This window comes from Leiobunum rupestre, chromosome 5 (genome assembly GCF_980474605.1).
Source record: "Leiobunum rupestre chromosome 5, qqLeiRupe1.1.hap1, whole genome shotgun sequence".
NCBI classification, from domain to species: Eukaryota; Metazoa; Arthropoda; class Arachnida; order Opiliones; family Sclerosomatidae; genus Leiobunum; species Leiobunum rupestre.
In genome coordinates, this window is record NC_143388.1 from 34,142,577 (window position 1) to 34,169,250 (window position 26,674).

Below are 26,674 nucleotides of genomic sequence, written 5' to 3' on the forward strand. Positions count from 1 at the left end.
AGAGTGACTGAAATATTGTTAATAATTAATGTACAGGGTGATTGAAATACAGTTCCTAATTAATGGACAGAGTGACTGAAATATTGTTAATAATTAATGTACAGGGTGATTGAAATAATGTTCCTAATTAATGGACAGGGTCATTGAAATATTGTTCCTAATCAATGGACAGAGTGACTGAAATATTGTTCATAATTGATGTACAGGGTGATTGAAATACTGTTCCTATTTAATGGACAGAGTGACTGAAATATTGTTCATAATTGATGTACAGGGTGATTGAAATACTGTTCCTAATCAATGGACAGAGTGACTGAAATATTGTTCATAATTAATGTACAGGGTGATTGAAATACTGTTCCTAATCAATGGACAGAGTGACTGAAATATTGTTCATAATTAATGTACAGGGTGCTTTAAATACTGTTCCTAATCAATGGACAGAGTGACTCAAATATTGTTCATAATTAATGGACAGAGTGACTGAAATATTGTTAATAATTAATGTACAGGGTGATTGAAATACAGTTCCTAATTAATGGACAGAGTGACTGAAATATTGTTAATAATTAATGTACAGGGTGATTGAAATAATGTTCCTAATTAATGGACAGGGTCATTGAAATATTGTTCCTAATCAATGGACAGAGTGACTGAAATATTGTTCATAATTGATGTACAGGGTGATTGAAATACTGTTCCTATTTAATGGACAGAGTGACTGAAATATTGTTCATAATTGATGTACAGGGTGATTGAAATACTGTTCCTAATCAATGGACAGAGTGACTGAAATATTGTTCATAATTAATGTACAGGGTGATTGAAATACTGTTCCTAATCAATGGACAGAGTGACTGAAATATTGTTCATAATTAATGTACAGGGTGCTTTAAATACTGTTCCTAATCAATGGACAGAGTGACTGAAATATTGTTCATATTTAATGTACAGGGTAATTGAAATACTGTTCCTAATCAATGGACAGAGTGACTGAAATATTGTTCATAATTAATGTACAGGGTGATTGAAATACTGTTCCTAATCAATGGACAGAGTGACTGAAATATTGTTCATAATTAATGTACAGGGTGCTTTAAATACTGTTCCTAATCAATGGACAGAGTGACTGAAATATTGTTCATAATTAATGTACAGGGTGATTGAAATATTGTTCCTAATCAATTAACAGAGTGACTGAAATATTGTTCATAATTAATGTACAGAGTGACTAAAATATTGTTCATAATTAATGTACAGGGTCATTGAAATATTGTTCCTAATCAATGGACAGAGTGACTGAAATATTGTTCATAATCAATTTATAGGGTCATTGAAATACTGTTCCTAATCAATGGACAGAGTGACTGAAATATCGTACATTATCAATGGACACGGTGACATCTTGTTTTTCAGTAAGAGAAGAGTACGACATGATATATTTCCTATAATGATTCTTATAAAACTGTTTAATAAATGAATAATAATTTTCACATATATTTAAGTGTACCGAAGTTAAATTGTGGTTCCTAAAAGGAGTCTTAGCCCGCCATTATAAACAACATCTGAAAAGGGTATAACAAATTTTATCATGGGGAAAACTATGATGAATTCTCTTTCCAAGGATTTTTTATCCTGGTTTTGTTAGATGTTGGTATATTCTAAAGGGCTGATCACTTAGAATTTGCTTAAGAAATCAAGGAGTTAGCCAAGAATACGTGGAGTACTTTAAGATATTACGGAGTACACCATGATTACCCTAGGATGAGTGCGTCAAGGGTATGCGACGAGTACGCTGAGTACACCGAGATTAAAGTAAGAGCACGTGGATATTACGTAAAGAGCTGGGCAATTACATAAGATTAAACGGGGATTGTGGCGATTACATACTCATTAAGGGAAAACGAATACACTGATTACGAGCAGTATCCTATGATTGCGCACCACCTTATGAGCTTTGAAGGTTATTTATCGTTTTTTACCTTGGAAGTACTGTTGAAATACAAGTGGCACCACGGCCAGAACGATGGCCAAAAACCAAGAGAAGGTGATAACTTTGTACGTGAAGGTCATCGAAAGATGGCGCAGAGAAAACGGGAAGGATATGCTCAACAGCCTGTCGACGGTAATGAGGACCAAATTGAACACGGACACTTCACTGGACACAGTGGACAAAATTCCACACACTTTACACAATGCACTGCGACGCCATTGGTCAGAAATCTGCATGTACCGGCCTCTATAATTAAAAAAACATGATGAAATGGACAACAATTACACAAAAGAAAATGTAAAAGCAGCGTTGGAACATTAGGTTACACATATCAGTTTATTTAGGAGTTAATAATATATCTCACAAGAGAACGATAAATAAAGGACGTAACAATGAAACAAGTACCTTCGAAGGCTCAAGGCAGTTTTCTATGAACTCAATTTTCCCACTGAACCTCGAAAACATACACAGCGTCACTAACGATTCAAAATGTAAAAATACGTTTCGCAATGTTACACAACAGCCCAAACCAACTATTTCACTATTTCTCTCATCGTTGGATAAAAACCGAATGTCAAGTACTTGTTCGGTCATCACTCTGGTTCACAGGGGCGTAGGAACCAGGGGGGGGGGGCAAGGGGGGCAATGCCCCTCCCTAGAATTTTACTGGGAGGGGCAACTAATGTTACTGCCCCCTCCAACTTTTTGATCAGTTGAAATCTTCGCGAGGCTCAAATTATAATTTTAAAAGCATATAAAGCTTATAGAACCTCAACTGTGTTTAAATTTTAGTCTTTTCCCGCCCATGTATATAGTATTAAAATGTACAAATGCATTCGGAGAAGCTACACTCCATTAAAAATTCAAAACCATTCTCCAGACCCCTTTTGGTTTCACTTTGCCCCCTCCAACTTCTAGAACGTTCCTACGCCCCTGCTGGTTCATATATTACTCCAACTAACAATGTGAAATACAATAACACTAAGTAGATATAGTTACTTATTTTTAATCATATCATTCTCAGGAAATAGTTTGGGCAAGTATTTTAATAACGTATTTCTAGCGGGACAATTTTTAATTCCGAAACTAATGCGCGATAAACAGCGGGAACCTGCGAAGGGTCATGTTGGAAGTTAATAACATCAGCCGTTCATGAAGATGATAGTTTAATTCTAAGTGATATTTAAAATATATTTGAAAAAGATGGCCTAGGCCATAATATTAGCCTCATCCCCATCTCTTTTACCAAGGGAACAATTTTCATCTCTTTTACCCAGGGAAAAATTTTCAAATGTACAAGTAATATGTAGCAAGGTTGGTGGGGCAATAATGGTAAAAGATCTTTTTATAATTGATAGAAATTCGAAATCGTAAAGACTGAAATAAAATCTTTATTCAAATTAGATATTTCTTCTTGTTTGAAATGGCAGTTTAACACACCAGAAACTTGTTTTTCTATTTGTTTATCAATTTACAATGCCATATCTCAAAGAACTTAGTATGGCGGAAAAAAAACGCTAAGCCTCGGCTGCAGTGTATAATACAAGACACTTGGTTTTCAATATAAATTTACAATGCCTTATCTCAAAGGAAAAGCTATTACTGCCGATAGTTTTCGGAGCCTAATTAGTCGCATTTCAAAGAAAAATCTCCCCCCCCCTTCGATATTTAAAAACGGCGCGCTACTGACATGGTTAGATCTTGGATAAATAATAGTAGTTCCTACCTGGATATATTACACTATAGTTCCGCGTGCATTTGCTAAGTGAAATTCTCCGCTAACCGCGCCGAAGCGGCGCTGCTGTCGCAAAAGCCATTTGCTGGTCAGGTTTTTTTAGTGATATATCCAGGTGTAACTTCTATTATTAATCCATGGTTAGATAGAGAAAACTTATACTGATGGAACGACAGCTCGACTAAATCTCATTTAAAAGCCCTTGAAGATAATCCAATGTTTAACGAGGTAACATTCGAAGCTAGCGTGGCTCAGAATGCACTTACATCGTCACCACCACCATTGACAGCATCGAAAATAATAGCCTCTTTCCCACTATCATGAGAGGGGATGAGGCTAAAAAGTGCATCTGTCTGTCTGTCGGTCTGTCTAGGTAATAGCATCCCCGCCCTATATCTAACAGAGCGCTCAAACTTTGCAATTTTGTTTCAATATATGAAAGAGATGAATACTTATATCTGGGAGATAAATTATAAGCTTCTGTTTGATATAACGCGGTCGTCTTTTACCGGTAATGTTCGTCGACGCCCGCAATAATGATGAGATAGACGCCTATCAAGAAATCTGCACAGCCGAGTGATAAGATGAGAATGGAGCTCGGGTTGGAATCGGAAAGTTTAATCCTCCAGATAATGACGAATAGGTTTCCCATCAGGGCTACAACCCCGAGGACCCAGATGACCGCTCTTTGCAAAGGGCTGCCCATTAAATCTTCACAATCGGATATTTCGTCGGCGGATGGAAAACAATTCTCGAAGGAAATCTGTCGGTTTACCAAACAGCAAAACTTGAAAGAATCACTGTACCTTTATAACAAGAAAATACAGGTTAAACAGATCTTTCTTTAAAGAAACGTGACCTTCGTTTCAATAGTAATACTGGTTTTTCTTGGAAAGGGTATTTATTTTAAAAACCATATATGGTTTATTTTAGAAAATTTCCAGGTATACATATGAAGTAGAAAATTTCTGAAAAATTTAGAAAAACTTTAATGTTTTTCAAAAAGGTATGTTTTGACCGGTAGGTGATAGACGAAAGCTGTCAATGATAAAATTACATTTTTCAAATAAGTACATACCTGCAGATATTACTTTAACGCAGAAATGTTTATTTCTATTAATTTTAAATCACAATTTTTAACGTAAATGTTTTAAGGGTGCGGCCATCTTGAATTATTTTTATTAACTACCAACGAAGAAATATAACGAATAACGCGAAAACGATCACGTCAATATTTCTTTCTTCCGGTTCGAAAAAACGTAAAATTCACGAGATTGCAAGAAGTTTCACAAATTTTTCAAGATTTCGTAATACGTTGACCTACCGCGGGTTTCTAAGAATATGGCCGAATAACATTAGCTTCTGGTATAATCTTCACTCACTTTGTATCGAAAGTTCGTCTGCTTTTTATCATATCACGAATACCGATGGCGAGCGTGAGTGTTACTTAAAACCGAAAAGCATACCAAGTTTCGCTACAATGTAAGCGAAGATGGGTTAGAGCAAAGAAAATATAGACATGGTACCCTAGATTCGAAATCACTGTCTTGCTAGTAGTTAATAGCGTTCAACCACTTTCTGTCGGAACTCCGAAAATATTAGCTCCACAGTTACCATGGTAACCGACTATTGATAGTCTTTAAAGTAACCGATAGAGACCGATTTTTCGGAGGTCACGTTCAGGAAGTGGGTAAGAGCTTTGTTACAAAACCGGCAATCGGAAAGCTCCCTGAATTCAAATCTAAGGTACGACGTCGACTATTATCTTTAGTGAGAGATAGTTGGTTTGCATATTCCTATGTACCTGTAAGAGATGTGTCGGGTGTCTTTATATACTTACAAATAATTTAAAGACGAGAGTCCTTCAAACATTGAAGAAGGAAACGATTCAATGTTGTTACCTTGAATATCTCTAGAAAATAAAAATGTCGGATGTTAAATAATTAGTCAAATAAGTAAGTTTTCAAATTATATTCTTTTTCGGAAAATGCACTGACAAATGAGTAACTGATGGAAGCCCAAGAAAAGCTCCGGGTTCCACATACTGAATTCCATTACCACGAAGAAGCCTTCAAATTAAATATACGCCCGAGTTAAGTACATATATATAACAGAAAATTTAGTGCAGTTTACTTACAATACTTCAGTATTTTCCATACCAAGGAATGTGTTTCTTCTTAACACGGTCATGTTGACATTCGTAAGATTTCTGAGAATAGGAATTGGAAATTATTTAGAAAGGTTATTTGGGTAAAAAAATTTCATTAAGTTGTTGTTGGGTTCATTTCTATTTCAAATATTCATCTGTAGAATGCGTCAGTATAGTTCAACGTTGATAATACAGCCTAGCACTCAGCTATGACCCTTCTTTCGCGATGACATAACATTGTAAATTCAACTCTTTCGCGACCACTATGGTCTTAAGTTTCCTACAGTTTGAGAGGGGCAGAAAGAACGTCACCAGCGAGCGCTGCAATCGCATCTGAAGATTTTGATTTGACTTTCATTAGTGGGAAGGAGCTTACTTTTTACGCACGAGGAGAATTTGAAGCTACGCTAAAAATCGTTTCAACATCGTTATTCTCCATAAGTAAAAGTAAATAAATTCTTGGAAATAAAGCTATTTTCGTGGCCTCTTCTACTCCATTAGTAGATTCAATGATATCCATAAAAAACAATTTAATATAGCAAATCTTATTACAATGTGGGAAGGCTGTGAAGTCCCTTGAAAGCTTCGGGTTCAATTCTAGATAATCCATGGTTGTTGTTCAACAGTCAAAAAGAAACGAATTACTTAACATAACAATTTAAAAATTGGTAAGCCTATTGTAACAGTTAAACATTTTGTAAAATATTTATATCAGATATACATTTACTATAAACAGGAATCCATACCTCTACTTGGAATGCTTATCGCGGAAGATTTCCGTCTCTATGTGGCTGACGGTTTTTTGACGTCACTTTGTTAACTAAACAAACAACAACGTGAGAGGGGAGTGCGCGCAGAGGGAATTTTTTCTCTCGTAGGCGGGGCCAAAGCCGTCAGAGTGATCTTACCATACGCGATACGGCTTGATAAGCATTCTAAGTAGAGGTATGGATTCCTGCTATAAATAATTTATTTACTGCCATATTATTTTAAGAGGCATGCGAATGATGACTTGACTCGAAATCTTTTTCTGTGTTTGTGTGATAGCTATATGTATATTTCCAAAACACTTTAAATTTTACTAATACATCAATTGATTTGCTACCATGTATCTTAGCTATACAGATTTTAGTAAAATTCGAAGCAAACTCTTTGAAAAACAATAAGAAGTTTGTCTAGATTTGCACTCCTAAAATATTTCGTTTTGTACAAAATATTTTTGAGGTATTATAGTTAGCTTCTAAATTTAAGTTTAGTAATTTTTTGGCATCAACAAATTCTATTAAAATAATGAAATTTCTCTGCTTGGCTTAGTTTAAAGTGTAGCATTTCGTAAAGTTCACTAATAGCTCGGTCCAACTAAATCTGAATTTTTCAACTGGTTGTATTCCATATAAAAATAGGGTTTAACTTACAACGTCTTGAGGCTTTTAAGGCCAATGAAGGCAAACTTTTCGATTACTTGTAAATTGTTGTCTCTCAGATCTCTAAAAAACAAAAAATAGATAATTTTGTTTGAAATAGACTTAAATTGGCTTTCGAGTTATAATTACAAGAAATACAAGTTGCGAAGACCTTCGAATTTTCTGGACGGAATAATCCTCAGTTCGTTATGTTTCAAAGAACTGTATTTGAGGAATAAAATGTTATGCGCACGCGCAAGAATTTGAATACACAGATTACTTACAGTTCAGAGAGCCAGGAGAAGTAGTCGAATTTAGCCAGGGTGATATTCAGTTTGTTGTGAGAAAAATCGCTAAAAATAAAACCAACTAGCTCTAAAAATACAATCTGGTTTTGCTACAAGTAAATTATGTTAATATTTAGTTACGAGTTAGTTATGATAAAATTATTCAAGGGAAATTATGCAATTTGAACACCCGGCTTATTTTGACACGTAGAGGTAAGACACCAACTGCACAGGTGCGTTCTGCATCACAAGATATCGAGTTGTAGCTCGCCTTAAATAATAATAATCAGCAAGGCAGAACCTTAGGCCCAAGTCATCTAGCGACTTATAATTCCTTTAAACATGTGGCCGGGTTACAATGCGTAGGAGGGTGGTGGCAAGCCCTTCATGCCACGCGAGCCAACAGCTCCCTACACTCACTATTATCGTTAACCTCTACAAGTTTTTAATGAAGGGGAAGAGCTCGGGGTAAAACCCCTAAAACGATAACTTATCGTATATACTATTCTCCATCACACTCCCCCCTTTTCGGCTTTCCGTTGCTATGCAACGCGTTTTGAAATTTTTAATGTTTAGGCTTAATTTCTCTTTTCGATATAACAGTCGCCAGCCAGATTTCCCGCACGGTACTGATGAGTTCCAAATAGAACGAAACCGGTCTACCGTTGGAATTTCTGGCTATTTTATTTAGTTTTTATGTAGTTTATTACTCGAAGATCTATTTGATCCGAGATTCGCTCGAAGACCTATCGGTACGAGTTATTAGTAAGTTTTTTTAATTTCTTCAAATTTGTTTAGGATTTAGATATATTATCCCTTTTAATTATGGACTAATCTACTTTTTCGCGTATTTTATCATCCTTCTCACAGTCCATAGGTGGTCTCTTCTAACTTAACTGTGAAGTCGAAAGCACGTTAAATTCAAATTGAACGTTATCCCCCAAAACCGGAAAGAATCCGTAAGAGCCAATTTCATAGGCTGTAATCATTTTTACGAAATTTTTGTCAGACATACTCACAATTTCCGAATTGTAATAGGCAGTGAGTCGGGTAGAACGGAAGAGTTCAAATTGCGACAAGACGCATACAGCCCAACGCAAGAGCATCCTTTTGGACATGCCACATCTGCAAGTTTTTCAATTATTAAGTAATATAAAATAATTAAATATTTCTAATTACGCATTAGTTTTAAAATATTCGAATAATTGAAAACAAAATATTTTAAAAAATAATAAAATTAATTTTCATATCCAGCTGGCTGAAAATCAACTTATTCTACTTCTCACTATGGAAAAAGATACTTGTAGGGAGAAGAAGCATTAAGGTTACCGAAAACGTACGAATCTAATTTCCAGGATCGCGAACGTGATCTACTGTTAGTCGGAGGCACCTGAATTTTTCGGAATTATCATACAGCTTCGACAATTGAAACACCCGTACTTTGAACTATACTCTTAGATACTGGATACCAATCTTTCTAAAAATCATAGTTATTCAGATTTTATTTGCAACTTATCCACTTAAGTATAAACCTCTCTAATATACACCATATCTCAGCATCACTTGTGTGAAAATATGGATAAATGGTGGTAAAGTTATGATTTATTTTAAGACTATACTTACCTCGTTAGTATAGTAATATTTAAACTTTCAGTCATAAAATCCGAATAACTAGGATTTTTAGAACAATATTTATCCACTTCCTATGAGTATAGTTCCAAGTGCATGTGCATCAATTTTCAAAGCTGTATGACAATTCCGAACAATTCATTACAAACAGAAATCCATAATTTTTACAATCGTATAGCTCCAGCTGTTATCGGTGGTAAAATCGTATTCTTTTATCTTTCGAGAAAACTACGTGTTACCAAAACGTTTTGATTTAACTCTTAAGTTAGTTCGTGGAACTTAAATATATAAAAACTGAATTGAAAGGTTTTAATCTCATAACGGCTGGAATAATCTGTTTTAAACAAATCCCCGACAGATGCAGTCTGGGGCAAATAAAACTTCTTGCTTCTCTTCAAGTGTCCACTTGTGCCTTAGAAAGCTAAGTTCGTTCTTGTTATAATATGAGGTATACTTTCCTGTTCAATTAGCGTTTTAAGTTTGCATAGAGCTAACCCGAGAAGCTTAAACTTAGAAGCTCATGAACTGCTGAATTATCCCTATGTAAACTGGAAAAACTAATTAGATGAAACATACCAGCTCAGCATTAAAAAACATGAACCATATAAGCCATTTCTGACATTAACGTACAAAACTCTTAAAACTATTGCCTCCTAAGAAGAGCTTGTTTTTTTCATCACCTCGTATTTCCTTTAAAATACTTTATTGTACATTTTCAACAATTCTCTCATTGACGGTTTTCTACTAGCATTTCCCGTCAAAAAGTTTTTTGAAAAGCGTGAAAACATTTTCCCATTTTTCTGAAAATTTGAATGTTAAGCGTTCCCAAATTAAAAATAATACCCGCAACTCTAACTCCTGTAGTTTTTGAGAAAATGCACCGTCAGAGCAATTCCGGACATCCTGTACAGTAAGACAATAGAAAGATTACGCGTAATCCCATTAGTACAGTCAAAGGTACGGCTCTGTACATCGATTACGCGGAGTGATCAGCCCCTCGGTAGAGATAATTCTTCAAATATTAAATTTGAAGTAAAGATTATGAAAGTTAAAATTACGCGATTGATACTCGAAATCCCTGTTATCAGCGACCACTTGCAAAGGCAAGGATTAAATGATTAATTGATTTCTTATTTGATCAGTCTGAAGTAATAATTTATTAGCGTTAGGTTAAACATATTGTCTAACACCAAAATGGTTTGAAGGGGGTATTGGATTGTCATGTCCGCGGATCGTCACGACGTAGTTTTCTCCGTAAGTGGAAATACATTCTTTATATCAAAATAGCGTAAATATCTCAACTGGCGTCATTCGTAACATCAGCTTTTACGGTTAAAGAACGTGGCAACTGTTTGAAATCGGTCTTGTAGAGCTTTAGCTTAATTTTTACTTTTTCTTTATTTTTGTTTTTTTGAATTTTGTATTTCATAAGCGGATATAATTATATATAATATAATGAAAATTTCGACGAATATCCAGGGGAGCGCGCGCAGAGGGGATTTTTTCTCTCGTAGGCGGGGCCAAAGCCGTCAGAGGGATCTTACCATACGCGATACGGCGAATAAGCATTCGAAGTAGAGGTATGGATTCCTGATCAAAGCCACTAAAGAGTGAGATAATTTCATATTCGCAATCGGCGCTCTCTTTTAGTTACGAATATCCATTTTAATACACATTAAACCTTTTCCGATAACGATATCAATGTGACCATTCTAAAATCCTAGAATGTTTTTAGGAAAATAAAAAACGTGTTGTTGATTTTTGTGATTTTATCGGCTCGGATTTTATATGAAGAAATTTTTTTTAAATAAATGAAAAGGTAGGATCATTTCTATTAAAATTGATGAGTGAAGATTAAGATATTTATGAGGGAGGAAACATTGGGTTTTGAAGGGAATGTAGTTTAATTTAAATTCAATATTAAAAAAATATTTATGTATCGAATCTGTGTGAGTTAAATTCTTTCCAACTTTTATACGAAGTTATGGGAAGACATGGGAAAAATGAAAGAAAATAGGACACGAGGTCGCCCTTCGATATTAAATAAAATATGAAATAACTACGCAAAATACAGCCAAAAGCTGACAAAATTTCTAAAAATAAAAACTAACGTGAGACACTTCATATTCCTATTAATGGTAGTCAAATTCTGAAAAAGGTTGGTTGAATTCTGCCATTATCGAGAAAGATTTTACACGCTATTACCTTTATATCATTCAGATAACAGTATTATATTAATATTGCTAGACCTTCGAATTCGTAGTATTATTAAAAAACTATTGTGATAATGTAAATTTTTTCCATATTACAGGTAATTTCATGCAATTTAAGTATTACACGAATAATACTGTTAATGTTTGCGAAATCTTAACGTTTAATAAGAAATCTCGAACATAATATTTAGATCAATACAGTTGGAAATCGTCTCCAAATTCGGTGAAATATTGAAAAAGCATCGTATTACTGCCAAATTTTAATTTTAATACCCTAAAATATTTGTCAAATACGAATAATACCCCGAAATATTGGCAAAATACGAATAATACCGTGAAATATTTGCAAAATACGAATAATACCGTGAAATATTTGCAAAATACGAATAATACCGTGTAATATCTTTCTTAATGTGTTTCCTCCCAAATAATATGTGTTATACCTATGTATTACAAATTTTATCTAAATCCGGTGTAATCATGAAGTAATAATGTATTACCGTAAAATAATAATGTATTATCACGTAATATGTATTACGGTGAGTGGTTAGCCCCTCGGATGGGGACCCCGGCAGAACAATATGTTTAAAAACTTCTACTATAAAGAATTTTGTAAAACAATTAATGCTAAATGGTAGCGAAAGATTAAGTTGATGTTCTGACAAATAAAAGTTGACTCGATATATGGCATGTCTATTAAGCCTAATAATAATGTTCGAAATTCTTTGCAAGGGGGAATGAAAATTTCGGGAATAAGAAATTGTTTTGTGAAATGGAATGGGTATGGATGGAAGACTAAAATTTGTAAGGGAATGGGATGGGAATGGAATTTTCCTCTTCGGAAATGGGTGGCAATGTACATGTTTGCACCTCTCTAGTATGAAGACTTCGTTGAAAACGTTTTCAAAAGCCGCCACTGTTTAATTTTCTTTGAAATTCCCAAAAGACCCGAGAAGAGATTCGGCCTTAACTCTCCGTGAGGAACCCGCGACAGGATTGATCTTAATAAAAATAGCGCCGCTGAAACCACGAAAGTCTACTAGCGCCATCTACTTATCAGTTATCGAAGTTCCAAGTATGTGCAATTAGCATTACTCTTAAAATCCTACAGAATCATTTCAAAAATTCGGGCCGAATTATAGTTAGCTCCTCTCCTTCCATCACATGACTCAGGAGTTAGTTTTCGCTTCCCGAAACACATTATTACCTAGCCCTCTCACTAAATTTGAATGCTTAAATGTTTAACTCTTTAAGAGTCTCTGGCAACTAGGAGCAACAAACACAGCACCCCACACAAGGAGAACTCAACCCGTCAAAAGTCGTGCATTTCATTGGTTAGACGCTTTAGCGCCTGATGCCGTCGGAAGGGGAAAATTCCGAAATTGTCTTCCCCCACCCGTATAACGCTCAGCATAAAGGTTCGTCCAATGAAATTTGTACACAACACTGCGTTAGCGTGTTTAAAGGCTGGCTGCGTTATCCTGGTTTTTGTTGCTCCTAGCTGGCAACATGCATTTGTGGCCCTTCAAATGCTGACCACTTAATGAGTCTCTGGCAACATGGATTTCGAGTATAGTCGTTCCACCAATGGGTTTTCCTTTCAGATGAAATATCTCTATTGGTGAAGTAGATTATCATTCACCTACTTGCATCGAAGTCATATCTCTGGTCAGCGTACATACCGCACAATTTCTCGTCGTCTCTGGATGGACAATGGAACACTCCGTCGCAAAGTTTGTGCAAAGGCACGCATATTTTATGCTTACGGCATCGATAGTGACCAGGACAAATGTAATTTTCTGCAAACAACGAATTTATATATTAATTTACACGCTTCAGAGGAAACCCTATGAATATGGTGACTAAACTTAAGTTTGGTTTTTGATAAAATAGTTCTTTTTTTGAGATAAAACTAACTGTAAGATCAGGGTTATTGAACTTCAATAGGTTGGATTACAACGTTACACCAGTAATAGAAACGCCTGTAGCACCGATGTCGGAATTTCTCCAACCCTTACTTGCGTGAAGGAGAGGTATTTTACTTTGTTTTTTAACAGCCACCTCTATGGCCGATAAATAGAAGCTCGTGAAAAAAGAAGAAAACAACAGTGAAGTCGATTAATTATGAAAATTATTTAAATAATAATAATTTTATAATAATAAAAAATATGTAAGTAAATATTTACTTTAAAATACGGCTGGCTTTACTTAATGTAAATAAGATAGATGGCACTCCTGCGCAATAAAGATTTTAAAGGGCGAATTTCGGAATGCAAATTTGAATTATGGTCTAAATTCGAATGTTTCCGTAATCTTATACCTTCTAAAGTTTAATAACTCTACTAGAAAATGTATTCTGGTATTTGAACCGAGGGGCAGCTCACTCCAATGATTATTAGGACACCCTCGTGTTATTAAATCATGATTAGATTAGATTACAATTAAATCTGTCACTTTGGCTGTACAAAGGTTAAAAATGATTAAATCATGATGAAATTTTTAATCATGATTATTAGGACACCCTGTAACAAAGTGATCTGCCCCTCGATTTGAACAGATGGGATACGTTTTGTTTTGTTAAATTGGTTTTACCAAGGAGGGTTTTACTTAAAATCTGTCAAGAGCACATTCCCAATTTAGATTATTTACCATTTAGGCGTTTTAAGTCATACCTTAGCCATCATACTCGATATTCATAGCACCTCTTAGATTCCATTTTTAGGTTATTTATCACTGTTTCAATACCACTTTAATTTATAAATTAATTTACTTTGCGCCGAGATAATGGTTTATTAAAAGGCGATCTTTGGAAGCTTCTCGGCTTTGGGTAGAGAAAATTTATTTAAGCCTAAAATTACTCAATACAGAGCGATACAGTGTGTCAGAATTTATAGCCCGGTGTACCTAGTAACAAAGACCATACCACCGCAGGCCTATCATCATAGTGCCCTACGCCAGCGTCCCCAAGCCCGGACAGGTGACAAATCCAGCATGGGTAGCAGAACCCCACTACTGATGGTCTCACCTTTGACGCAAGCCACTCAACCCAGCAGAAGGTGCAGCAAGGGGTGGACCAATCCCCACTTCGCACACAGCAGTGGGATTTAGAATGGATGCTATAGCAACTCCAGCCGACACCCTACCTATGAAGGTAAGGCGCCAAACCCTTTGGAAAGAGCTCCTAAAGGGGAACGACGAGCACACAGCAGCCCAAGTAACCCGGCATAGCTGGCACCGGAGATCCCGGTGGGCCCCAAAAGGCCGGGAAACAGGACCGCCGTGCCCGCATATGGAGGCTCGCCGCCCCACAGCAGGCTACCAAAACCGCCGTGGCGGCCAGTTTGCCTGGACCCTCTCCGTTAGCCTGAACCGAAGTTCAGTATCCAGCCCAAACCTGACCGAAGTCGGAGGTGGAGATAGGACCATTTGATCAGAGCTAACATCTCCCAGTGCGCCACCGCCCTTATGGGTTACAAGAGCCGGACCCCGACTCCCCGGTAAAGCCACCAGTTATTGCACACTCTAACCCATTTAGGGCCTATACAGAGCGATACAGATGGAGTCTTCATAAAAAGGTACTAGACATTCACAGGGTTTCACCTTAAATTGAATATAACATCCAACTCGTTTTTTACGGAAGGCCTTTTAGGAATGATTTTCGCCACCAACCACTAACGAGGAGACGACCCGAGGTGGTTCCCACCGATTTGTTTCAAAGTTGGGGGATTGTTAGACATGAAACCCGTTAAAGGGAAAAGTTACGCTGGGCTTCCGTTTTGCCATGGCAACCAAAAATGTTTTTGACAACATAAAATAAGAAAAAGTCTATGTAAAATAACATGCGAAAATGACAAATTCTAAGGGTCCCCCACTGTCCCTATCTAGTGGTGTGATGGGGTCACTGGAGCCTGTGGGGGGCTCCATACCCGGCTCTCAAGGTCATGTGATCGGGGCGCTGGGTCACTGGAACCTCATGGGTGTTCCACACTCGTCATTCTGTGACCTACTAAGGAGGGTAGTTTGCAGTGGAAGAGGAAGCCACTATAGTCCTCAGCTGTGCGAGGGTGGGTCTCGGGCAGCCCATGGTGTCGCCTTTTGTTGGGCCGTGATGAGGGCGTTTGTTTGCTATATGTGAGGCGGTCAAAATGGCTGTCTCACTGGCCGAACGTTGTTTCGCAAAGCGCACTTTTGTCCGGGGCTGGTTGTTTTAGGTGGCCGCTGTAGTGCTTAAGGCGGAGCAGCGGGGTACAAATACATATACCTATGTGCAAAACTTCAATAAATCAAAAAAAATAATTTAAAAAAAAAATAAAAAAATAGTAAATTTAACATTTTTGGATTACTTTGGACAAATAGGGGGGAATAAAAACCATTTTGGGTGAACTCGAGCGAATTTGAATAAATACGTCGAAATTTTAGGTATAATACAAAATATTTGTAAAACTTATGCCGTGATAACTGCCATATATTTTCGCCGATAAATCTTAAAATTTCTACATTACATTATCTGAACGATGTTAACAGATTTTTAGATTTCGATAGAAAAACTACGCCATTTTATAAAATGGCGGATACAAATATAAATCATGGTGCAATAAGTTAGGTAATTTGTATCCGATTAACCTAAGATTTTCTACGTTACATTATCAGCCCGAATGAATTCGTACTATAGATTTTTATAGAAATCCGACACCATTTTGGATAATGGCGGATATCAATAAAACTCTTCGTGCGATAAGTTCCGTAAATATTCGTCGATTAATCAGAAATTTTCTACGTTTCATTATCCGCCCGAGTTAATTAGACCTATGGGTTTTCCAATAATAATCCGACGCCATTTTAAAAAATGGTGGATATAAATATAACTTATGATGCGATAACTGCCGAAATTATTTGTCGATTTACGTGAAATTTTCTACATTACATTATCTGATCGAATAAATGAGCCCCTTACACTGTGATAGAAATATGACGCCATTTTACAAAATGGCAGATATCAATATGTCATAATGCGATAATTGCCGACATTATTTGACCAATTACTTGAAATTTTCTACTTTACATTATCTATTAAAGATAATAAATCCTATTAATTTTAATGAAATTCGAGGCCATTTTGGAAAATGGCGGATGTCATATAAGTTCCGTAATTATTCGACGATAAATCGGAATTTTTCTGTTTCATTAAATGATCGGATAAATAAGTCCTTTCTATTTTGAAAGAATTCCGAAGCCATTTTGCAAAATGGCGCATGTCTGAGAAATTTTCTATTTCTGACCTAGTAAATTAGTCCTATTTCCTTTGAGAGAAATACTCCGTTTTTCAAAATAACGCACATCAATTTATCCCTTGGTGCGATAAATTCTATATTGTTATTGTTAAAAAAATTATAGGAAACTTCATATAACTTCATATAAAATGGGTAAATTTTAATACATTTCGGCAAAATCGAATAATATTGGGTAAGTTCTTATATCATTGGATTAATAGAAAATAATTATGGTTAAATTTATCATTTAGGCATAATTTGGGTAAATTGAAATATTATTAAATTAGTTCAATTGGCATTCTAGAATTATTGGTAATTCGGGAAATTATTGTTAAATCAGAAAATGGTTGTAATTCAGGAAATTTTGGGTATTTTGGAAAATTATTGGTAATTTGGGAAATTATTGGTAATTTGGGAAATAATTGGTAATTTGGGAAATAATTTGTTATTCTGGAAATTATTGGTAATTCTTGAAACTAATGGTAATTCTTGAAACTAATGGTAATTCTGGAAACTAATGGTAATTCTGGAAACTATTGGTAATTCTTGAAACTATTGGTAATTCTTGAAACTATTGGTAACTCGGGAAATTATTGGTAACTCGGGAAATTATTGATAACTCGGGAAATTATTGATAACTCGAGAAATTATTGATAACTCGAGAAATTATTGATAACTCGAGAAATTATTGATAACTCGAGAAATTATTGATAACTCGAGAAATTATTGATAACTCGAGAAATTATTGATAACTCGGGAAATTATTGATAACTCGGGAAATTATTGATAACTCGGGAAATTATTCATAACTCGGGAAATTATTGATAACTCGGGAAATTATTGATAACTCGAGAAATTATTGATAACTCGAGAAATTATTGATAACTCGGGAAATTATTGATAACTCGGGAAATTATTGATAACTCGGGAAATTATTAATAACTCGGGAAATTATTAATAACTCGGGAAATTATTGATAACTCGGGAAATTATTGATAATCGATAATTTTTCTAATAACAATCAAGAGATATATTGTTATGCGCTATTTTGCATACGGCATATTTCAAATTAATGTAAAAATAATTTCGGCAGTTATCGCATTATGAGATATTGATAATTGCCATTTTGTAAAATGGCGTCATATTTCTATCACAGTGTAAGGGGCTTATTTATTCGATCAGATAATGTTATGTAATAATTTCGGCAGTTATCGCATCATAAGTTCTATTTATATCCACCATTTTTTAAAATGGCGTCGGATTATTATTGGAAAACCCATAGGTCTAATTAACTTGGGCGGATAATGAAACGTAGAAAATTTCTGATTAATCGACGAATATTTACGGAACTTATCGCACGATGAGTTTTATTGATATCCGCCATTTTCCAAAATGGTGTCGGATTTCTATAAAAATCTATAGTACGAATTCATTCGGGCTGATAATGTAACGTAGAAAATCTTAGGTTAATCGGATACAAATTACCTAACTTATTGCACCATGATTTATATTTGTATCCGCCATTTTATAAAATGGCGTCGTTTTTCTAACGAAATCTAAAAATCTGTTTACATCGTTCAGATAATGTAATGTAGAAATTTTAAGATTTATCGGCGAAAATATATGGCAGTTATCACGGCATAAGATTTACAAATATTTTGTATTATACCTAAAATTTCGACGAATTTATTCAAATTCGCTCGAGTTCACCCAAAATGGTTTTTATTCCCCCCTATTTGTCCAAAGTAATCCAAAAATGTTAAATTTACTATTTTTTTATTTTTTTTTGATTTATTGAAGTTTTGCACATCAGATTGTTGTATTTATATACCCCGTGCACCGCCAAAGCATTACAGGGGTTACTCATCATCTGTCCCTGTCGAGCCGTCGACCTGTATACAAAGGTAGGAAACGCTTCCTAAATCACATACACACAACGGTATACACCCGTATACCTGCATCTCCTACTCACGACTCACTCGTGAGTTCGTCAAAATTCACAACGATATAACGCATTACGCGTTCAAGAACGTTGATCGTTTCGTTATCCAGATTGTGGAGTCCATTCTCGCGGATTGGTCTCCTTAACAAATGGTTCGTTCTAGGACAATTACGAACATAGTGCTCTGAGTCTGCTTCCAGAGCACCGCATGTGCATTTGGGCGATGCAATATGACCCAAGTTGAACAGGTAAAGTGGGAACTTACCGTGTCCACTTAGGATTTGCGTCAAATAGTAATTCGTGTTGAAGCTACCATTGACCTTAGGAAAGTACTTCTTAGTTACCTTTCCCTTCTCACTCTCATCCCACGACTCCTGCCACCTTTGAGTCGTCACCTCATTGAGCCACCTTTTAATCACCAACTTAGTTGGCTTCATCTCCTTCTCCTCGGGAAGATCGGTTGCTGACTTTGCAAGAAAGTCAGCCCTTTCATTCCCTGCACACCCAGTGTGCGACTTTATCCAAGTAAAGTTGACTTGAATCTCCATCCGTTTTAACACCTTACGGATATCATGGCATAAACCATGATTGTTTTTATGATTGCTTATTGCGTTAATAGCAAAAAGACAATCTGTAAAAACCGTTGCACCATCACCAGGACGTTGACCATGCGTCTTTAACCAGCAAATACCCTCATGTATTGCTAAGAGCTCAAGAGAAAACGCATCCCCTTACCATTAATGCGAGTGACCTCGTTGTACACTTCCACACCATCTCTGTACACAGCAAATGCAAATTATTTTTTTTTTGATTTATTGAAGTTTTGCACATCAGATTGTTGAAGTTTTGCACAGGGGGGACCCTTAAATTTGTCATTTTCGCATGTTATTTTACATAGACTTTTTCTTATTTTATGTTGTCAAAAACATTTTTGGTTGCCATGGCAAAACGGAAGCCCAGCGTAACTTTTCCCTTTAACGGGTTTCATGTTACATCTAGGTCTAACAATCCCCAACTTTGAACCAAATCGGGTCGTCTCCTCGTAAGTAGTGCCGAAATTATCAAAAGCCGAAGGAGAGAGTGGACCAAATTTTTACCATTTCGGAGAAACGCAAATACTAGAGGTTAATTTCCTATTAATGCAAGTATAAAATGAAGGCCAATCTTTACCGCAGTCCAGTTCATCGGCGCCTTCAACGCAATCCCACTTTCCGTCGCAGATATAATAGGATGGAATACAGTATGACCCAGGACACTTTATATAATCTTTCGGGCAGTCGAAGTCCTCTGTAGAAACGACAAAGAACAACACTATTTAAGATATGAAACAAAAATTTTAGGGTGCTTTATAAGGTTCACAGTATCAGTTCCAAAACCCGTGATTATGTAGATACATGTACAAACGATTCTTCAATTTTAAACAGCCGCAAATACCTTATGTCAAATGATAGGAACTTATATCATTGGTTTTTAATTATTTTCACATAAGTGTATCACTGTGTCATTTAACAATCTTTCGCGTGTTGAATTTTACTTGAGAGGCATTTCAAAAATGAATTTGTTCTTATTTTACTTTGGACTAAGTCATTAGGCTTAATAGGTGTTATTTACTTCTTCGTCATAGTGAGCCATGATCAATTGTTTTTATTAAGCTCTTATCTTTTTATTTATAACGTTACTTCCTTGTCACTCTACTCAACGCTATCGGCAATTTTTTTTATAAAGTGACGGGTTTATTGAATCAATTATCGACTGATGGTATACAGTGGCCGTCGCAGGGTTTTTAACTTATGTATCAAGTATTTGTGGCCCCTATTTGTGTTTGGACCCTCTTAGTTTGATTTTGGGACCTTTAATTTTTCAAATAAGCAAGATATGATGACTCATATTCAAAATATCAATTTAGATTTTACGGTATTTAAATTTTCGTCTAAAGCAGCGTTCAGACTATGTGAAAATATTACGTTTGCGTCGATCGTGTCGGTTCTTTCGATTTCTTACACCGTTCAGACTTCTCAACAGAGACTTTAAATTTTCGCGCGTGTAATAATAATCAGCTAGGATAATACCCAAGGCACCACCCTAGGCCTAAGTCATCGAGCGACTTTTAAAGCCTTTAATTCAGGTGGCCGGGTTACAATGCGTAGGAGGGTGGTGGCAAGCCCTGCAGGCCACGCGAGCCAACAGCTCCCTACACTAACTATTACCGTTAACCTCAACAAGTTTTTGTGGAAGAGGAAACCGAAGATCTCGGGGGAAAACCCCTTAAACCAGTGGGGAGAGAACTTGCAAACTCAACGCAGAATGAGTTGTTCCGAGTTTCCACCCAGTGCCACAAGCTGGGATCGAACCCGGCTCCTCTTGCTGCGAGGCGAAAGTGCTAACCACTCCGCCACATTTTTTCATTTCGCTGCGCTCAAAAAGTTCATAGCAGGCATATAGCCTTATGCCTCATCAGCGCTGACTCTAGGTAGTGGCGACCTTTAGAACCATCGAAATACTATAACCAATCGGAGGTGGATAAAAAATTATTTAAATTTTTCCGCCGTTATTACTGAGCTCTGATTGGATGAACAATCACTTTTTATGTTAATATCCGTGCAAGGTTGGTTCCTTTCTGAACAGTGAAATGAACGAACCGACGCGACCAACATAACCGAAACGACACGAACGATGCTAACATAATATTTTCACATAGTCTGAACGCTGCTTACGTTTCAAGAATCCTCAAAATTATTCGATAATTTTAATTTATTTGGCCTTTTGGTAGGATTTAAAATTTCAAGGTAGGCTATGATCTACCTGGCCGACCCTTAGGCTCTGGCACTGTGGGAAATAAGTTTGAATTTGACATTTAATCACGTCATTTAACTATTTTGCTGGAAAAAATGGAAATAAAAGTATGTAACTTGCCACAGTTTCGAAGGTGGGTCACGTCTCGACAGCCTTGTTCGTAGCTGAACTGGTCGAATTGGTACAGACACTTTTGATCCATCGAAATGTAATGACCAGACTGACACTTCAAGAACAGGGATGTCGCGGTGCAGTTGTCGGACGCTGACGGAACTGGTTCCCAAATATAAATACCGTACTTAGGAATTATACTTAGGAAGAAAAATAAAACGCAGTACATCTGCCTGAACACTCCAATGGGCCAATGGTGTGGTACCCTGAGAATCCTGCTTTAAAGGTATTTCCAAAATACACCTACAAAGTCAAAATTAAATCTTAACAAAAATCAAAAATTTGTTTATTTATACTTTTTATTTGAGATACACACACATCGGTGTCGACCCGAGGCCTTAGACACCAGCACACACAATAACTGATTAATCAGGGCGAGATATGTGCACTGAAATTTGGATCAAGTTAGAAAAGTATAGAATTAGGAACATGATTTGATCTCAATAAAAATATTAATTTAACGTTTTAATCTGATAGATCGCACCACTACTGGTAGTTTTTCTTGTTAGACGTTCCTTCTTTGATACGTAATGTGCTATATGAAATCTTTAATTGGCCCATGGGGCCATGTTGGGATTATTCGATAGTTTTATCGGTTTTATCATACCAGCACAATTTTCTTCGTCCGAACCATCTTCGCAGTCTGTTCTCAGATCACAGACAACGTTGAGCGGAATACACTGTTTGTTCAGACATGGAAATTCACTTTTGTCACAAGCCCGATGATCTAGAAAACAAACAATTTTTCAAAGCATCGTTCTAAAATCCTAAGAATAAAGTGAATTAACCAAAGGATTTTATTTCAAACAGGAAACAAACTTACGCCACAATTACAAATGTAATTTAGAACAGAGCAAAATTAAAACACGTTTAGCATGGCTATTGGGTACTAGTGTTCGTACGGGGACAAAATAAAGTCGGGGTCGGGGTCGGGGTCGGGGTGGGTCTAACCCCGCGAAAAACAAGTCGGGGTCGGGGTCGGGGATGGAAAATTCTTTGAGTTTATTATGAATAGAAAAATTATAAAAATAACCCAATTTTACTGAGTAAGTTGTTTCATAAATTCACAAGTTATTTACAAACGTTGTAACTCCTTAGCTGAGACTGAGAGAGCCCGAAACAACGGAAATTATGAAAGTGAAACTAAAATTTAAAAAAGCTACTCAAGTCGGAGTTAAGCGTCGAGCGAGAACTACTTCAGCGGCATCAGCCGAAGGTCATTCGGATCATTCTATTGTCGCCCACGAAAAAAGGGAGAAAATGAACCTATATATTTTATATATTTTTAGGATTTTAGCGGGGTGCGTTGGCGCGAAAATTTAAAATTACACTACAAAAACATAACCCCGAAAAATGGAAAACCCCGACTTAGTTTGCGACAGTCGGGGTCGGGGTCGGGGACGGGGACAAAAGTCGGGGATCCCCGACTTTCGGGGTCGGGGTCCCCGTACGAACACTATTGGGTACTAAACCGTTTTTTGCACCTACCGCAGTTAGTCTCATCAGAGCCGTCCCCGCAGTCATCGTGAAAGTCGCAATACAGTGAAATAGATATACATCGTTTATTAGCGCATCGAAAATACTGTTCTGGACAGCTATCACCTGCAAATTGTACTATTATAGGTTAAAGCTAAATGCAATGAGGATCTACGAAGACACTAGTGGCGTGACCGAGCTAGAGGTCCTTTGAGTCGGCTTTTTCAGTGGTAATCTGGACAACAAGTATGTATTCCATTGGTAGTTTTGACAACAAGTATGTATTCCATTAGTATAGTTTTGACAACAAGTATGTATTTCATTGGTAGTTTTGACAAAAAGTATGTATTCCATTGGTGGTCTTAAGAAACAAGTACATATTACGTTAGTGATTTTGACGACTTGTTTTTTTAAACGAAGAACTCGTTAGAAGACTTCTAGCTCTATCACGCCGCTAGCGGCGAAAGTTTCTTCTTAGATCCGCATTACTTTGTGTACCCGATTGACCGGTGCCTTACTTTCCACTGGACAGTTAGCTTCGTCACTCTCGTCTTTGCAGTCAATCGTTCGATCACATAAGAAGATGGCGGATATGAATACTTTGTCTTTTTCACACATGAAGTACTTATGCTGGTTGTACACCGTCGTTTTCGCTCTTCGGATGTCCAGATGCAAAGGTTTCTGGTCATCGTCTCCGACGCGTTTCTCGCTTTCCATTTTGCAAATGTAACTCTGCACGGTGGCTTGCGTTCCACCAGCCACTGAGCCGTGCTGCGGTTCATCACCCCACTTGACTCCGGAAAACATGGCAGCGTGCTTGCCCAGTGAGCAGGGAATGTCATGCCATTGCGCCGTTGAGTGCCCGCTGTCGACCTTGAGCACCGTGCAATCTTGAAAAGTGCCGCCATCTGGTTGGGAAGGAAGACCTTTACCAGCCTGTGCCCTAACAAAAATTTGTCATAAAATGAAATAGGATCAGAAAAGTATGTTCTTTCAGAAAATTGGTCTACATTTGTTCAAATTTTTCGGTTTGTTTCGGTTCTTGTTTCACGGTGTCATTTACTTTTTATTATTACCAAAAGTTACCTTATATACAAAGTATGACAATTAATTATTGCTTTTACTTCTAATTTTGAAATTAGAAATTATATTATAATCCTTGTTGCGCGCCCGAGAAAATCTATCAATTTTAAAGCTCAATCGAGTTCTTAAAATAATGACCAATATGAAGAAGCTATAAAAATAGATAGACAAATGAAGATAATTACCAATCGGTATAGCCCTGCCCGTAGTAGTTCGGATGCTCGGGACTAGAGACGTTTCCTCCTCTCGGGTCGTTTAAGGTAGCTTGGCAGGGAACTGAAATGTGAAACGGTGAAAGATAGATTTTTCAGATATTTAAAGAAATTGGTTTGGTAAGTATTCATCTACTTAACAGGGCTTGCCACCACCCTCCTACGCATTGTAACCCGGCCACCTGAAACAATGGCTTCAAAAGTCGCATGATGACTTAGGCCTAAGGTGGTGCCTTGGGTATTAGCCTAGCTGATTATTATTAACTTACTAATGCTTTTCGTTCGAAACCTGTACCTACACAGGCTCCTGTTGATTATCAAGGATCCAAAATTAATGTAGGGCGAAGACAACGATATATTGATTTTCTAATACTAAATCAATAGGTAAATATCCTTACGCGAAGTAATTTTTACTTTTTACTTTTTAAAGCGCAGTTAAAGACTCGGTAAATTTTGAAACGTGATGCGGTGTATAGAGTGTTGTCGTCTGAAACCCTGCTACTCACCTCTGACTATAAACCATGAGTTAAATGTTAAAAAGCAGCCATCAATTAGATGGCGCCACTAAGACCTAGGGAAGTTAAGCTATTTCCACTAATAGAATAGCGGGTGAAAGGTCACTTTTTTCATACTAAAGAAGAGGAAAGGGAAATAACCTTTCACCAGCTTTCCCATTAATGGATATCGCTAGTATTTAGTGGCGTCATGTAAACGGTGGCTGCTCTTAAAACTTTCCTTCGTTTATTTAAGCGTCACTCTGACAATACAGCGCGAAGTTTAAAGAGAACTTAACCAATCTGATGGCAGAAAACTTAACAAAACGCTCAGGGCTTCCCCTTAAACGGTGACATCAGTAACTGAGAATCAAGAGCGTATATGCCATGGTAATAGGGTACGTTTTCTTACTTAGAGCAGATTTATTGAACTGGAGAATGAGATCTGTATAAAACGCGAACTAATAAAAAACCCCAATGATTAAACGATAGTCCTTCCTGGTAAATATAAAAGTACCACGTCCCCTCTAATAAACCATAGTGTCTCTATTCACATTTTATACAGTTACCATTCTTCAAACTAACGGTGAGTTTTGTCATTTCACCAGTAATAAAACTTCAGATGCTTTTTCTATTTTGTAATTCACTGGCTAACAAAAATTACAGTAAATTAAAAGGTTTCCATTTGCTTCCCTTAAAAATGTTGAAAACGAGTTACTTATATAAAAAGTCTAGGAATATTTGAGGGCTTCCAGCTTAGTCTTTCGGTCTAATACGTGCTCTTTGCTACAGTGATTTCGCGCAATCAGCCGTTCTGAGGCGTAGGGCCGGCACGTGATAATATGTTTTAAGACGTATAGCGTGGATCCGCCAAGAAACTGAATTTATTTTTTGAGAGCTGGTGAGACCGTTTAAGTATTTGGAAGAAACTTTGTCGCCTTACTCTAGTGTGTGGTTTGACATGAATCTCCACGGCGTAAATGAGATATTTCTTTTGCAAATCCACTTGCCACCAGGGCTCCTTTTCTATGTTGGTGGCACTGCAACTCGCCCCTGAGAGACCTCCACTTTTGCTTCCGTCCACAGCTAGATTGGCTCCTTTCCGGTCTCTAGTGCTGCTCTGTCTAGTCAGTTTGCCTTCAGCGACATTCGTTAATCGGTTATAATCGACTGCGGTGCGAAAAAAGCATTAAAATCTTTGCAATTGAGGTGTGACAAAAAATGTTAAGCGTATATTAATTGGTTTCCCTGATGTCACCTATCTATGCGTCTCTGTGTAATTTACCCTGTCTTCTTAGATTAATTTTAAATTATCTAAAGACCACTTAAGATTACTCTATTGCTGAATTTTTCCTCAGTTGAACTTAGTATTATAAATAAAACATCACTTAAAATAGTGTTGGAAATTTTAATAAACAAGGTTTTCAAAAGGGAGGTGCCATCAAACATTATTTAAAATATTAATATCGAACATCTCAGGGATTTGCTCTAATTGTTTCTTTTCCATTAAGCCATTTGAGAGTTAGTCTATTGTACTCTATATTATAATAAGGTTGTCTACGTATGTGTGTGTGATCTTTTCGCAAACTCAGACCACTTGTTTAGTATAGAAAAGTACTTAGGATATTAGGAAGTGTGCAAGGGAAGAGACTATACTTAATTATTTTTATATTTCCGGCTAATTTTAATTAGTAAATCATTAAATCAGAAAAGATCAGATAATTTCCAAGAACGTCCATAATTTTTTTTGTGCTCCAGGTAAGACAGGGAGTATAGCGGTAGCTCAAATAATATCTATATCTCCTGTGAAACTTTCGAGATAGC

At 36.7% G+C, this 26,674-nt stretch overlaps 1 pseudogene across 1 annotated transcript in view; it reads right to left on the minus strand.

The window, feature by feature from the left end:
* The window catches only part of LOC149944249 (uncharacterized), a 102,988-nt pseudogene that overhangs the window by 51,241 nt on the left and 25,073 nt on the right, over positions 1-26,674 (minus strand). Inside the window, exons 9-29 of the transcript XR_016481082.1 lie at positions 25,781-26,020; positions 24,330-24,420; positions 23,580-24,004; positions 23,074-23,187; positions 22,139-22,312; positions 22,070-22,086; positions 21,902-21,973; positions 21,753-21,828; positions 21,535-21,687; positions 19,792-19,908; positions 13,092-13,208; positions 8,587-8,692; positions 7,565-7,633; positions 7,431-7,502; positions 7,293-7,364; positions 6,430-6,501; positions 5,866-5,937; positions 5,726-5,797; positions 5,569-5,640; positions 4,238-4,534; positions 1,983-2,239 (exon numbers count right to left, since the gene is read on the minus strand). The product of XR_016481082.1 is annotated as an uncharacterized LOC149944249 (transcript). The remainder of the gene's footprint in view (positions 1-1,982; positions 2,240-4,237; positions 4,535-5,568; positions 5,641-5,725; positions 5,798-5,865; positions 5,938-6,429; positions 6,502-7,292; positions 7,365-7,430; positions 7,503-7,564; positions 7,634-8,586; positions 8,693-13,091; positions 13,209-19,791; positions 19,909-21,534; positions 21,688-21,752; positions 21,829-21,901; positions 21,974-22,069; positions 22,087-22,138; positions 22,313-23,073; positions 23,188-23,579; positions 24,005-24,329; positions 24,421-25,780; positions 26,021-26,674) is intronic.